General features: G+C 51.5%; 1 protein-coding gene across 1 annotated transcript in view; it reads right to left on the reverse strand.

Annotated features, from left to right (window-relative positions):
• Positions 1-5,504, reverse strand: part of PRDM11 (PR/SET domain 11) — a 79,548-nt gene extending 74,044 nt beyond the window's left edge. The window contains exon 1 of the mRNA XM_031459742.2: positions 5,440-5,504. The gene's annotated coding sequence lies outside the window, so the exon portion shown is untranslated. The remainder of the gene's footprint in view (positions 1-5,439) is intronic.
• Between the last annotated feature and the right edge of the window lie 6,201 nt (positions 5,505-11,705).

The raw sequence follows: 11,705 nt of genomic DNA on the forward strand, positions 1-11,705 counted from the left end.
ATGAGGCCTTACTAGGTACCATGCACTGTTCATGTGGCACTGAACAAAACTGACAAAACTCCCAGCTCTCTGGGAGCTTACAGTATCATTAAAGGAGGCAGCCAAAAAACAACATAAATTGGTAAAACATAGTACATGTTCTCTGTGCTATGCACGCAGGTGAAAAAAGAGCAGGGAAGCAGGGGGATAAGGGGGCAGCGGTTGCAATTATAAATAAGAACATGCCCACAAGAAGGTGACATTTGAGCAAATCCTGGGTGCAGGTGAGGGAGTCTGCCATGGAGATAATGGGTAAGAATGTTCTAGCAGCAGGAACAACCAATGCAAAGGCCCTGAGGCAGGATCAGGATTGGTGCGTAAGTCATAATATTATCATCATTATCATTCTCCTTCCAGTCTCATCTCCCTCCAGATCCTCCCTGACACACACTCTCCAGCCAAATGAACTAGCTAAGCCTCTCCAAACCCTTCTGGGTGCCCATGCCTTTGTACAAGCCACACTCCATGCTGGAATGCCTCTTCCTTTTTTCTCCAACTCCTACTCATCCTTCAAAACCCAGCTGAAAGGGCTCCTCCTCAGGGAAGCTTTCTTTGACTTAGAGCCGATGGCTGTCTTCCTTGCACCCTTCTGCTATAACTTCTAACTGTCTGGTTAACTGCCCACCTTCCCCTGATGGTCTGTGAGTTTTGGAGGGGCAAGGACTGGGTTCCACACTGCACCCCGAAGCCTAATACAGCACATGGCTGTGTGCACTGACCATGTGATGAGTGAAGAACTAAAGGACACCCCAGGCCTCCCCTTTACACCTTTACAGAGCCTTAGTCCCAGGGACACCACCACAAGCATGCATGCCTCTGTGAGCATTGGCCTTTCCAACGCAGATACAAATCTGCAATAGGAAACAGGCTTTTTAAAAATAACAGCACATTTTTCTTTTTTCTTCATTGTTTTCTTTCTTTTTTTTTTTTTCTTTCTGCATGGCTTATTTTTCCGGTGCAGCCCCTGGGCCAGCTGCAGGGACCTCCCTCCCAAACCCCATTCTACGAACCCAGGGCTCTGGGGCCTCTAAGGACTCCCAGGCCCCAACAGGGATGGAGATGCACCAGATGGTCCTAGACCAGCTCTGGCACCAAGGCCACCAGGAACCCCCCTGCTCAAAGTACAATGTTAGGTGGGTGTTACCTCCTGGAAACTTTATAACTCCATGTGACATTTCGAAAGGGGCTTCTCCTTGGTCGGTCTGAGGGTTCCCTGCCTTCACTCTAAGAGAGCATGCCTAGGGAGATGGCATCAGACTGCCAGGGTTCCAATCTTGGTCAACCCATTGTGTAACCCTGGATCTTTTACGTCACCTCTTGGGGCCTCAGTTTCCCCATCTGTGAAATGGAAATAATAATACCTACCTTGTGGAGCTGTTTTCTGCATAGGGTATGTGACATGCTTAGGACCATACCTGGCACACAGTGACCCTCAATAAACATTAACTGCCTTCATCATCATTATCTTCATCTTCACCCGTCCTGGATCTCCTACTGTGCAGCCCCTTTGCTGAATCATATACTCTCCAGAATAGAGACCTCAAAGGTCTAATAAATCTCACCGTCTTGGCCCTCTTGGAATTTTCTCTCATACATCCCAGAAACATGGTCCTTCTGGGACATGAGCTTAGAATCTGTACTCTAGGGGCTAGTCACTTTGCCTGCTGTGCCTGACACCTCCTTCTAGCTAGACCCACCTGCCCACACCCCAGGGAAGCAGCATTCATTAATCCTGTCCTGGACCCCCAGCTCACCGTAAGCCAGCAACCAATGCTCAGAGATTCATCAGAAGGTATTCACGGAGCAGCACTCGTGCACAGACACTAGAGACACAGCAGCACACACGAGCCAGCCCAGGCCCTGCCCTCGCAGAGCTTATGGTCTGATGAAAGAGTGAATTGCAAGCAATAATTTCATCAATCAATGTAAAATCACTACTAAGATAAGTGATACAAAGGGAAGGTACATGGGGCCATGAGAGGGGAGTTCAACTGTAATGGGAGGGTCTGACCTCATCAGGGAGGGCTTCCCTGAAGAGGTGATGCTGAAGCTGAAAGATAATGAGGAGGCCTCCCTGGGAGGAGTGGAACACATGGACAGAGCAGAGGGGACGACATGAGAGCACCATGTTAGGCTAAATACAGTAAATGGAGGGATGCAAGATGGTGTCCCCATAGGGTCTGGAGGGCAACTTAAGAATCTGTCTTTCTCTGAAATACAGTGGGAGTCCCTGAAGGCTTTTTAAGGCAAGGGTTAATAGATTTGTTTGTCAAAAAAATCACCCTCGCTGCTGAGGATGAGCCTTCCCAAGTCTGTGTGTGTGTCTTGTCTCTGCCCGGGATGCTCCTCTAGTTCCTGTATCAGTCACGACAGGCTAGGTTATGCTGCAGTAACGAACAACTCCTAAATCTCAGTGGTCTCAAACAAAAAAGGCTTAGTTATCACTTAGGCTGCATGTCTATTGTGGGACAGCAAGAGGCTCCACTCAGGTAGTGACACAGGGACCCAGGACAGCAGAAGCAGCCACCACCTGACCTCTTGCAGCTGCCATGCCACAGGAAAAAAGCACTCAGGAGGGTCTCACACCAGCAGCTAAATGCTTTAGTCTAGAAGTGACAGGTGTCACTGTAGTTCACAACTCACTGGACAGCCACATGGCCCCACCCAACACAAGGGGACATAGATTCAATCCTACATGTGCCTGGGTGGACTGGAAATATTTAGGGGATAGCATTAAGGACCGCTAGACACTCGCCCACTCCATCTTGCCCTTCCCCAACCTTAACTCACTCATTAGATCACAACTCTCTCAGTATTCCAGAAGGAGAGACCAGCATGTGCAGGGGAGAACACGGAAGACAGAGAGATCTATGGGAGGGTGGGAGATGAGGCCAAGGAAGGGGCAGGAGCCAGATCATTCAGAGGCTTCTAGGTCATGGTAACAATTTGGTTCTTTATCCCAAAATCACTGGAAAGACTTTTCAGTAGTTTTCAGCAGGAAATGGGGGGTCTGATGTGATCGTCTTTGGAACAGATCACTCTGACTGCCATCCTGAGACTGGTGTGGACGGGAGGTGACAGGTGGACAGTTAGGAAGTGCCACTGTTGTCCTGGGGAGAAACAGTGGTGGCTTGACTAAGATGCTGGGGAAGAGAAGATGGAGAGACGTGGACCTATTCAGTGTATAGGCTAAAACTCCCTAGACCCGGAGACGCACTGGATTAAGGTGGGGGAACGGAGACACCAGGGTTTCTGCCTTAAGGACTAATAGGATGGTGGCAGCCTTAGCCAAGATGAAAGCCTCAAAGGAAGCTTCCCCCTTAACGGAGGAAGATAATGGGCCAGCCTTGGATCCCGTGCATTGGTCATGAGATAGCCAAGAGGGTAGGCCAAGGAGGTGTCTGAATAAGCAGGAATGACTCCTGACTCCTTAGTCCAGGATCTTTACTTCCTTCATACTTGCCAATAACTTAGAACTCGGGAAACCTTGCCCCCCTCTCCACACTCCCCACCAACTTAAGTCCAGGTGACGAAAGATTCAGATGATAGAAGTCTTCCTTGACACCAAGGAGAACAAATTTATGAAATGCATCAATCCAAAGGGTCTAGAGGACTGAATTGTTAACTCAAGTCAGTAGAGCACACAAGTGATGGATGAACAAGGGCTCCCGGGCCAGGTGAGAGGAGTCCCTCATCTTTAAGAATGTCACTAGGGAAGGGAGCTTAGATCCTGCCCCAGCTGCAACTTCAAGGACCCGCCAGTTTGGAACTGAGTGGACCTGGGTGGGGTTTGTCAGGCAATTCTGATATTCCCAGGAGAGTGTGTTCTGCAATAATCCCCGGGAGAACAACACTTCTTAAACCGTGCATCGGGCCGGGGGCTAGGCATGTTCTCTGTGTTAACTCATTTAATCTCACAACTGCCTGGCCAGGCAGGCCTTGTTGGCTCCATTTCAGGGACAGACAAGCAAGGTCCAGGGAGGTCAAAGGTAACCATGCCAAGCCCGAAGTCGTATACTAGCATGAAGAGGAGGAAGGACTCCAGTGGTGAAGCCCCTTTTCACAAGTAAAGCAACTGGCCTGGGCTCTATTCCCAGAAGGGAAGGTTTACAGACACGTGCCCACACAGCACTCTGCTTGCCTGCCTCTGAGAGCTGGTGAACGAAAATCATGTCCCTCTCCCCATGACAGGAGACACAGCCTGTTACTTCTGCCCCATGGACCACACCCCCCAACACTTTCCTTCCTCTCAAGGGGAAATGTGGGCAGAGGCCAGGGCATCATGCGCCACGGAAAATTCTTTTGCCCCAACGCAGACAAACCCCCTACTTTATAGGGTTTCCAGGCATCAAGAGCAATCTCTCATTATTGCCTCCTGTCCCCACACAAAGAACTGGGTGTGTTTAGTTTCGACCGCTCTAAATTATACACCACAGCCTTTCTCCACATGAAGCAAACGTCTAAGAAAGAAAAGAGGTTTAACATTTTTCTCCCCGAAGTCTCAGCCCATCCCAGGGGTCTTAAGCCCCAATCGCCCAACCCGGTACAAGACAGAAGCAACTTTTCAACCTGCACCGCTCAACGCTCAAGACATTTGTATTCTCCTTGCAGTCACTTGCCTAGGGCGTGCTGGTCTTGACCGGAGAAAGGTCATTGGCCGCTAAGTACCTGCAGAGGAGAGTACCTTGGGGATTGCGAGTTGGGGGATGGTGGCGACACTCCAGAGAGATTTCCCGGAGTCTACACCGCAACTAAGATGGAAAACGTATTAAGAAACGGTCCCCGGCGCGGCCACGTTTAGCGGGAAATCGTGCGCCGCCTTGGAAGAGGCCCCACTGCACCCCGCGGGACCCGAGCCCCACACCTCACCCCCATAGGCGCCGAGCCCAAAGTGCCCCCGAGAACTAGGCCAGCAGCGGCAGTGAGCCCTCCAGCATTTGGCGCCCCGCCCCGCTAGTGTCACCGCGTTCTCATTCCGAACGCTCGGCCCGGGCCGCCGCTCCCATTGGTCGGCGTCCACGTCAGTCAGCGGGCGGTACGTCGGCGCAGAGAAAAGGCTACATTGTAACAAGGCGAGCGAGCGAGCGAGCAGCAAGCGGGGAGGAAGGAGGCGGAGGGGCGGCCCCCGAATCCCGCAGCGGCGGCGGCGGCGGCGGCGGCGGCGGCGGCGGCAGCTACCTGCCGAGGGTTAACCCACCTCGGGGCCGGGACGAGCCTCTCCACTGGCCCGCGCCCGAGCCGCCCCGATTCCCTGCTCCGCCCGCGATGGTCCCCCGGCTGCCCGCCACCCCCGCAGCCGCTCGCAGCCCTGCACCGGCGGCCCCCGCGCGCGCTGGCAAACTGCCGAGCGCTTTCCGAAGCCATTTTCAATGGCCACATTGGCTACCGGGGCTGACTCACCTTCCCGGGAATGCTGCGGCAGCCGCGGGGCCCGGGCGACGTGGGCGGCCCGGCGGGCGGCTCGGCGGAGGCGGCGCGGCCCCGGCTGGCGGCCCCCGCGGCGGGAGCGGCCGCGCTGCGGGCGCGCTGGTCCCCGGCGAGGCAAAGTTTCAGCGCCAGCCTCGGCGCGGCGGCGGCGGCGACTCGCTGCTGCTCTCCTCCCCTGCTTTGACCACCATCTTATTAGTACAGGAAATGACATGGAAAACGGAAGAAAGCGGCGTTTGGGGCAGACGCGGACCCCCCAATTCAGGGGCCGGAGCCGGGACTCACCAGCCGCGTCCCAACCCGGCCCCGGAGAAAACTCCCGGGGCCCCTTCGGCCCCCGCCCCGCGCCCTGCCCGGTGAGGGGAACCTGGCTCCTCGAACCCAAAAGGAAAGGGCGACTTTTATAATCCAACCCGCGCGGAGAAATCGAGAAAAAAAAAATAATAAATGAAAATAGAAAAGGTTAAAAGAACTTTCGAACTGGGACACTTTTCTTTTTTTGATCGGAATTAAAAGTTCTAGAATTTTAGAAAGTCATTCCTTGGTGGGGGCTCCCTGACCCCCCCGGTCCCATTGCTGTCCGTTTTGAAACAGATCGTCAGGGGAATAAATGCGTTTACATTTTTAACCCTTTCTTGGCTCTGCCGTCCCGCAGCAGGCCCCCTCCTGGTCCCGTTTAACCCTTTGAATGCCCAGCTGTTTGGAGATATAAACTAAAGTTGCAAAACAGAGGCATCCCGCTGAAAGCTGAGGGCAAGGGGCTTGGGGGGTTCCTTTAAATGTTAACTATTTACGTGGGACTGCGGTTTTAAAGTCGCCAACCACACGTGTCCTTCAAATCGAAATTTGTTACAGGGAATGAGATTCTGAGAACCGGACGGGCTGGTCCCTGACTGCCTTGGAAAAGAGGTTTAAGGCGCTCTCGGTTCCTCAGTTTCTCCATCTGTGAAATGGGATTCGACAGTGCAGAGTAACAAAGTAATGAGGAAAAGATGGGGCAGAATTCTCATAAAGACAAAGTGCTTAAAAGCTTGAAAGGCTTCCTTCCGCGCCTAGAAAACGGACGGATTGTGATGGAGAAGGGAACACCGCGGGATGGCGTAACCAAGACAACCATTCCCAAAATAACCGTTTTCTTCTGGCGTTGTCTGCAAGGCGTGTGGCTGAACTGGGAGATCGCTCCTGTCATGGAAAGCTGTGCTGCGCTGGCTTGAAAACGGGAGCCGTAACCTCTAGTGAGAAGTTGCCGGGAGGGATTCGATTCCAGGACCGCACCTGAGTGGGGCGCTGTCCAGTGAGGGGTGGCAAGCCCCCCAAAAGTACATAGAAGCCCTGAATGCTGGCACAGGCGGCCTCCAGTGGATACCACCCTGGGGAGACTTCCTTCTACGAGTGGAGTTCCCTGTCAATTCACTGCTGTCTGGGGGAAGCCTGGGCCCCAGATGGCGGCCATGGTCAGGACTCAGGACTTTTCCAGCTCTTGGAGTCTGAATGTTGGGGGTTGGAGGGAGAAGCACTGTGTGTACCGTATCATTTGTTTTACTTGTTTTGGCATCACAAACACAGCTTCTTGGAATCCCACGTCTTGTTACTTGCTGTGTGATCTTAAGTAAATGGCTTCCCTTCTCTGAGCCTCAGTTTCCTTATCTGCAAAGTGGGGGCACATTAGTAACTCATGTTGCTGGTTCTGTGTGAGAAAGTATGAGAATATTTAAGAGCCCAGCACCAGACTGTTCACAGTAGATGCTCAAGTAACAGTAATTAATGCCATAATTATATAACTTTCGATACAACTGTAAAAGTTTCCCGAGGGTCTAACTGCTACGTGCCAGGCAGAGTATTGGGTCCTGGGGAGTACCAAGATTAGACATGGTCCTTCCATGAGGTCTTGGTCTGGCCAGGAGATGGAAGCACTCACGGCTATCTCGAATGAGTTCAGTAGTCAGTGCACACCCAGCTGTGCTAAGCTTTATACTGGAGGCCAGGTGCTTGGGCAGGGAGGGGAAACTGAAGAGGACTCTGAAGAGGAGCCACTTATTCCTTTGGAGGAGTAGGATTCACCACGGAAATGATGTCAGAGGTGGGCCCTGAGAGGAGTTTGGAATTTCCACCAGTGGTAGGATGGCATTCCAGAAAGGCGAACAGCGCTAGCAAAGACCTGGAGGTCCCAAAATGCCCAGGGTGTGTGACATATGGCCAGCTGTGACTGGAGAAGAGAGTAGGTAGGGCAGAGAAACTGGAGATGAGGCCAGAAAGACAAATGGATAAAGAGAGAATGTGGTCACAGCCTCCAAAAAGCAAAAAGATCTTTAAGAAAATGAGCTGGTGAGTGAGGCAAGGAGAGAATTTTTCCGTGTGGTGCTGGTTTTCTATTTAAATCTCCCCATGCATTTGGCCCAATCTGGCCTCTCTCTGCCAGGAACAGTTGGTCTTCAGGCTGTAACTCTGTAGCGGGGCTGGGTGCTCAGGCATTGCAGGCCAGGAGGCTTCAAGCAACCCAGCTGGGGAGCGCAGAGACACTGCATGGTTCAGAGACCCAGCTGTGAGGTCCGGCCTGCTGCCTCACGCTGTGGAAGCTGGGGCACATGACTCCTCCTGCCTGGGCTTCAGCTTCTTCCTGTGTGACACAAAGAATTTGGACCAGGGCTCCCACATCCTGCCCTCAAGAAGCTGCCCTATAGCCACGTAATCAAGACCAAGGCACAGGAAGGAATCTGGAACACAGCTGGCCAAGTTGCTGGAACTATCTCAGAGGGGAGCCCAAGGCAGCCCAAGGGCTGGCACAGGTGCTCTGGGTCAGTGAGCAGAAAGTGGCCCCAGGGCCGGAAAGTAATCACCACAGACAAGTGGTCTGGACAAGGCAGGTCTGGTGAGGCTGTGCCTTAGCTTCCCTCTGTGGGCTGAGTTGGGCCTGAAACACAGAAGTAGGGATGGGGTGGGAGCTCCATTCAAATCCCATGAGAACTAGTCGGGGTGGGGGTGGCAAAGGGGATTGAAGTGAACAAAGTACAGGACACACATTTTCAGGGACCTTACCATTTGACTCTCTCAATAATAAAGGCAGACATCATCATTACTGTTTTTACAAACAGGGAAACCATGCTCAGAGAGGTTAAGACACTTACTCAAGGCCACACAGCTAGTTAGAGATAGGATGAGATTCCTACCTAGGTCTGCCTGACTCCACAGCTCAGTATCTTCCACTCTTGGACAATTCTGGTTTATCATCTTTCTCCACAATGCAACTTTTCAGCCTAAGAGTTGGTAAAATATTTCCCTGGTTTCTCCCTTACACAGTGATAGCTGACAGGATCTTTGTGATGGAAGGTCAGGAACTTTATGACCTCCCCCTACAAAAAATGTACAAACAATCCCAGTCCCCTTCAGGTCCCTGTGAGGATACTGAGATGCTTTAAGTGAATGAAGTTCAGCTCTTTGGAATGAAAAGCCAATCTGAGGCCTTTCTCACCTACTGATAATAATGATACCCAAGCAAAGCAAATAGGACAATGAGCTGTAAGTTAAATGCCCCCGAATCACCGGAGATTCACTTCCCACATTTGTTGTAAAACAAGGACAAGTGTTTATTGCATCAATAATGACCCTTCTGAAAGCCTTGAGGGATAAATTTTGTTCAGGGTTTAGTGCCTGAAAAAAACAAACTAAAAACCAACTGCATTTCCCCTGAGGAACTGGCAAGCATCTCCCTTGCTAATAAGAAGAGCTCTGTAACTGATCAGGTTTCCCTTTTTACACAGGCTGCCAGGAAGCTCAGAGCCAAATTCCACTCATAGTCCCAACAACTTTGGCAGTTGCTTCCTCCTCATTCCTCCCTTTCCCACTTGTAATCCTAGTGAGTCAGCTTTGTTTTCTCTGCCTTTTATTAAAAATGCCCCCCCCTTTAATGGCCAGAAATAAATATTTCAAATAAATCCACATTTGGAAGAGTTGATGAAGGGACCTGGATTCCGTGGGGCTTGTGTTAAGCCAGGCACAGTTCTGTTCTGGTCTTGTCTTGTCCACTCGCCCAACAGCTGAGGGATTCCTCTCTTGGAAGGAAGGAGGGCCTGGCTTAAGACCAAGGGATTCCTCGCCCAGCTGCCGACAACGGCTAAGATCAGATGCCCTGGTTCAGATCATCATGGCTATTTTTTGGTTCTACTGACAAACAGTTTGCCTCCCTCCTGCCAGCTCCCCAGGAAGCACAAACCACTTTCCTCTACCCATATCTCCTGCCAAATATCCCCCATGAGCCCCGCCTGTTGAGACTGGGCAGGAACAGGCTCCTCTTTTCTCAGAAGCTTCTGCCAATTACCGGCTGTTTACTTACCACGTGCCCAGCAAGGTGAGGTGATTAGGGTGGAGGTCGGGGTTAGTAGGGTGGGCGTGAAAGAGCAAGTTTAAAACTTTAGGACAGGGAAGGCCTCTTGAAGGAGGTGGCATTTCAGTGGGAGTCTTCATAGAGGTGAAGGAGCCCGCCCCACCCAGAGTTGAGTAGAGGACTTCCTCAGCAGGGGACACAGCCCGTGCAAAGGCCCTGAAGTGGGAGCTAGCCAGGCTTGCTGTATGGGGTGACCCAAGGCCAGCATGCAGAGTATGGTGTGGAAGGGGAGAGAGGGAAGGAGAGGAGAAGGAGGAGAGAGTGGACCTGGGCCATGCTTTTCCATTGTTGGGATTTATTTGAACATCAGTGTAAGCCATTGATGCTTTACAAATGGGGAGAGGCAGGACCCGATTTATGTTTTCACACAATCACCTTGGTGGCCATGTAGCTACTAACATTGACCAAGTGCCAGGTGAGTGGGTAGCCATGTTCACAAACCATCTTATTTTACTATCCCCCCACTAGAGATGAGGCTGATGTGGACATGTCTTTCTTTTCTGCCTGTCCCGCATCTGACTTCCCTTCCAGTGACTGGGGAAAGTCCCACCTTCCAAGTCTTGGGAAGAAGCAGGGTGTGCCCATCCCCATGCCTGCTAGGAGTCTGAAAGCACTAAAATCTCCCTTTCCTAGGCTACAGATTGAATGTTTGTGTCCCCTTCCCACCCAGATTCATGTGTTGAAACTTAATCCCCAGTGTGATAGTATTTGGATGAGACTTTGGGGAGTGCTTAGGTCATGAAGGTGGGGCCCTCGTGAATGAGATTAGTGCCCTTACAAAAGAGACTCCAGAGAGCTCCCTCGACCCTTCCTCCATAAGAGGACACAGAGAGAAGACAGTTGTCTGTGAACCAGGAAGAAAGCTCTCACTAGACACAATCCGCCAGTGCCTTGATCTTGGACTTCCAGCCTCCATGACATTGAGAAATAATTTTCTGTTGTTTATAAGCCTCCAGTCTATGGTATTTTTTGGGGGGGGGGTACTTTTTTTTTTTTATAGCAACTGAAAGGTAAGGCACAGACACATGATGGAGACTCAGCCAATTAGATGCATTCCCTCACCTTTGAATTGGGAGCTAGTGACACTTCAAGACACGGACCATGGACAGTCCTTTCTGGTGAGAGTGAGGGTGCAGTACAGTCAGTTATCAGGGGAAGAATGCCAGTAGATGTATGCAGCAGAGCTGCGGGGCTGGTGGGGCAAACTATGATGCCTGCTGGTCAGTAATGGGCCTCAGTGCACTTGGTTCTGTGGCATGCATGATCTTGGCAGTGGCTTTGCCTCTGTCTACCCCACACTTGGTTCTCCAACCTTCCAGAGGGTCATGAGCTACCTGATCTCCTTTCAGTATGTTCCTCTTCTGCTTAAAACAATGTACTAGTTATCAATTGCTGCATAACAAATGAGCCCAAAACCTTGCAGCTAAAGACAATAAACATCTCTTATCTCACAGTTTCTGAGAATCAGGAATCCTGGGAGAAACTGAGCTGGGTGGTTCTGACTCAGAAGCTCTCAGGAGGTTACAGCCAAGTTACCAGCTGGGGCCACAATCATCTGAAGGCTTGCCTGGGGCTGGAGAATCCACTTCCAGACTCTCTCATGTGAAGGATAACCAACCATCCAAGTTTCCCTGGGCCTGAGAGGGGATTCCCAGGATAGGGGGCTTTCAGCTTTAAAACCAGGTGGGTTCCAGGCAAACCAGGGTGTGTTGGTTGCCGTGTTCCTGTGGTTGTTGAAAAGAGCCCTTAAATCCTTGATGTAGGCCTCTCAGTAGGACTGCTCTCAGTCTACCATGTAGTGAATGATCAGTGTGGGGGTATGGTGGGGAGAGAGAGAGGAAGAAGAAAGCCGTAGTCT

Source organism: Camelus dromedarius, chromosome 12 (assembly GCF_036321535.1).
Source record: "Camelus dromedarius isolate mCamDro1 chromosome 12, mCamDro1.pat, whole genome shotgun sequence".
Taxonomy (NCBI): domain Eukaryota; kingdom Metazoa; phylum Chordata; class Mammalia; order Artiodactyla; family Camelidae; genus Camelus; species Camelus dromedarius.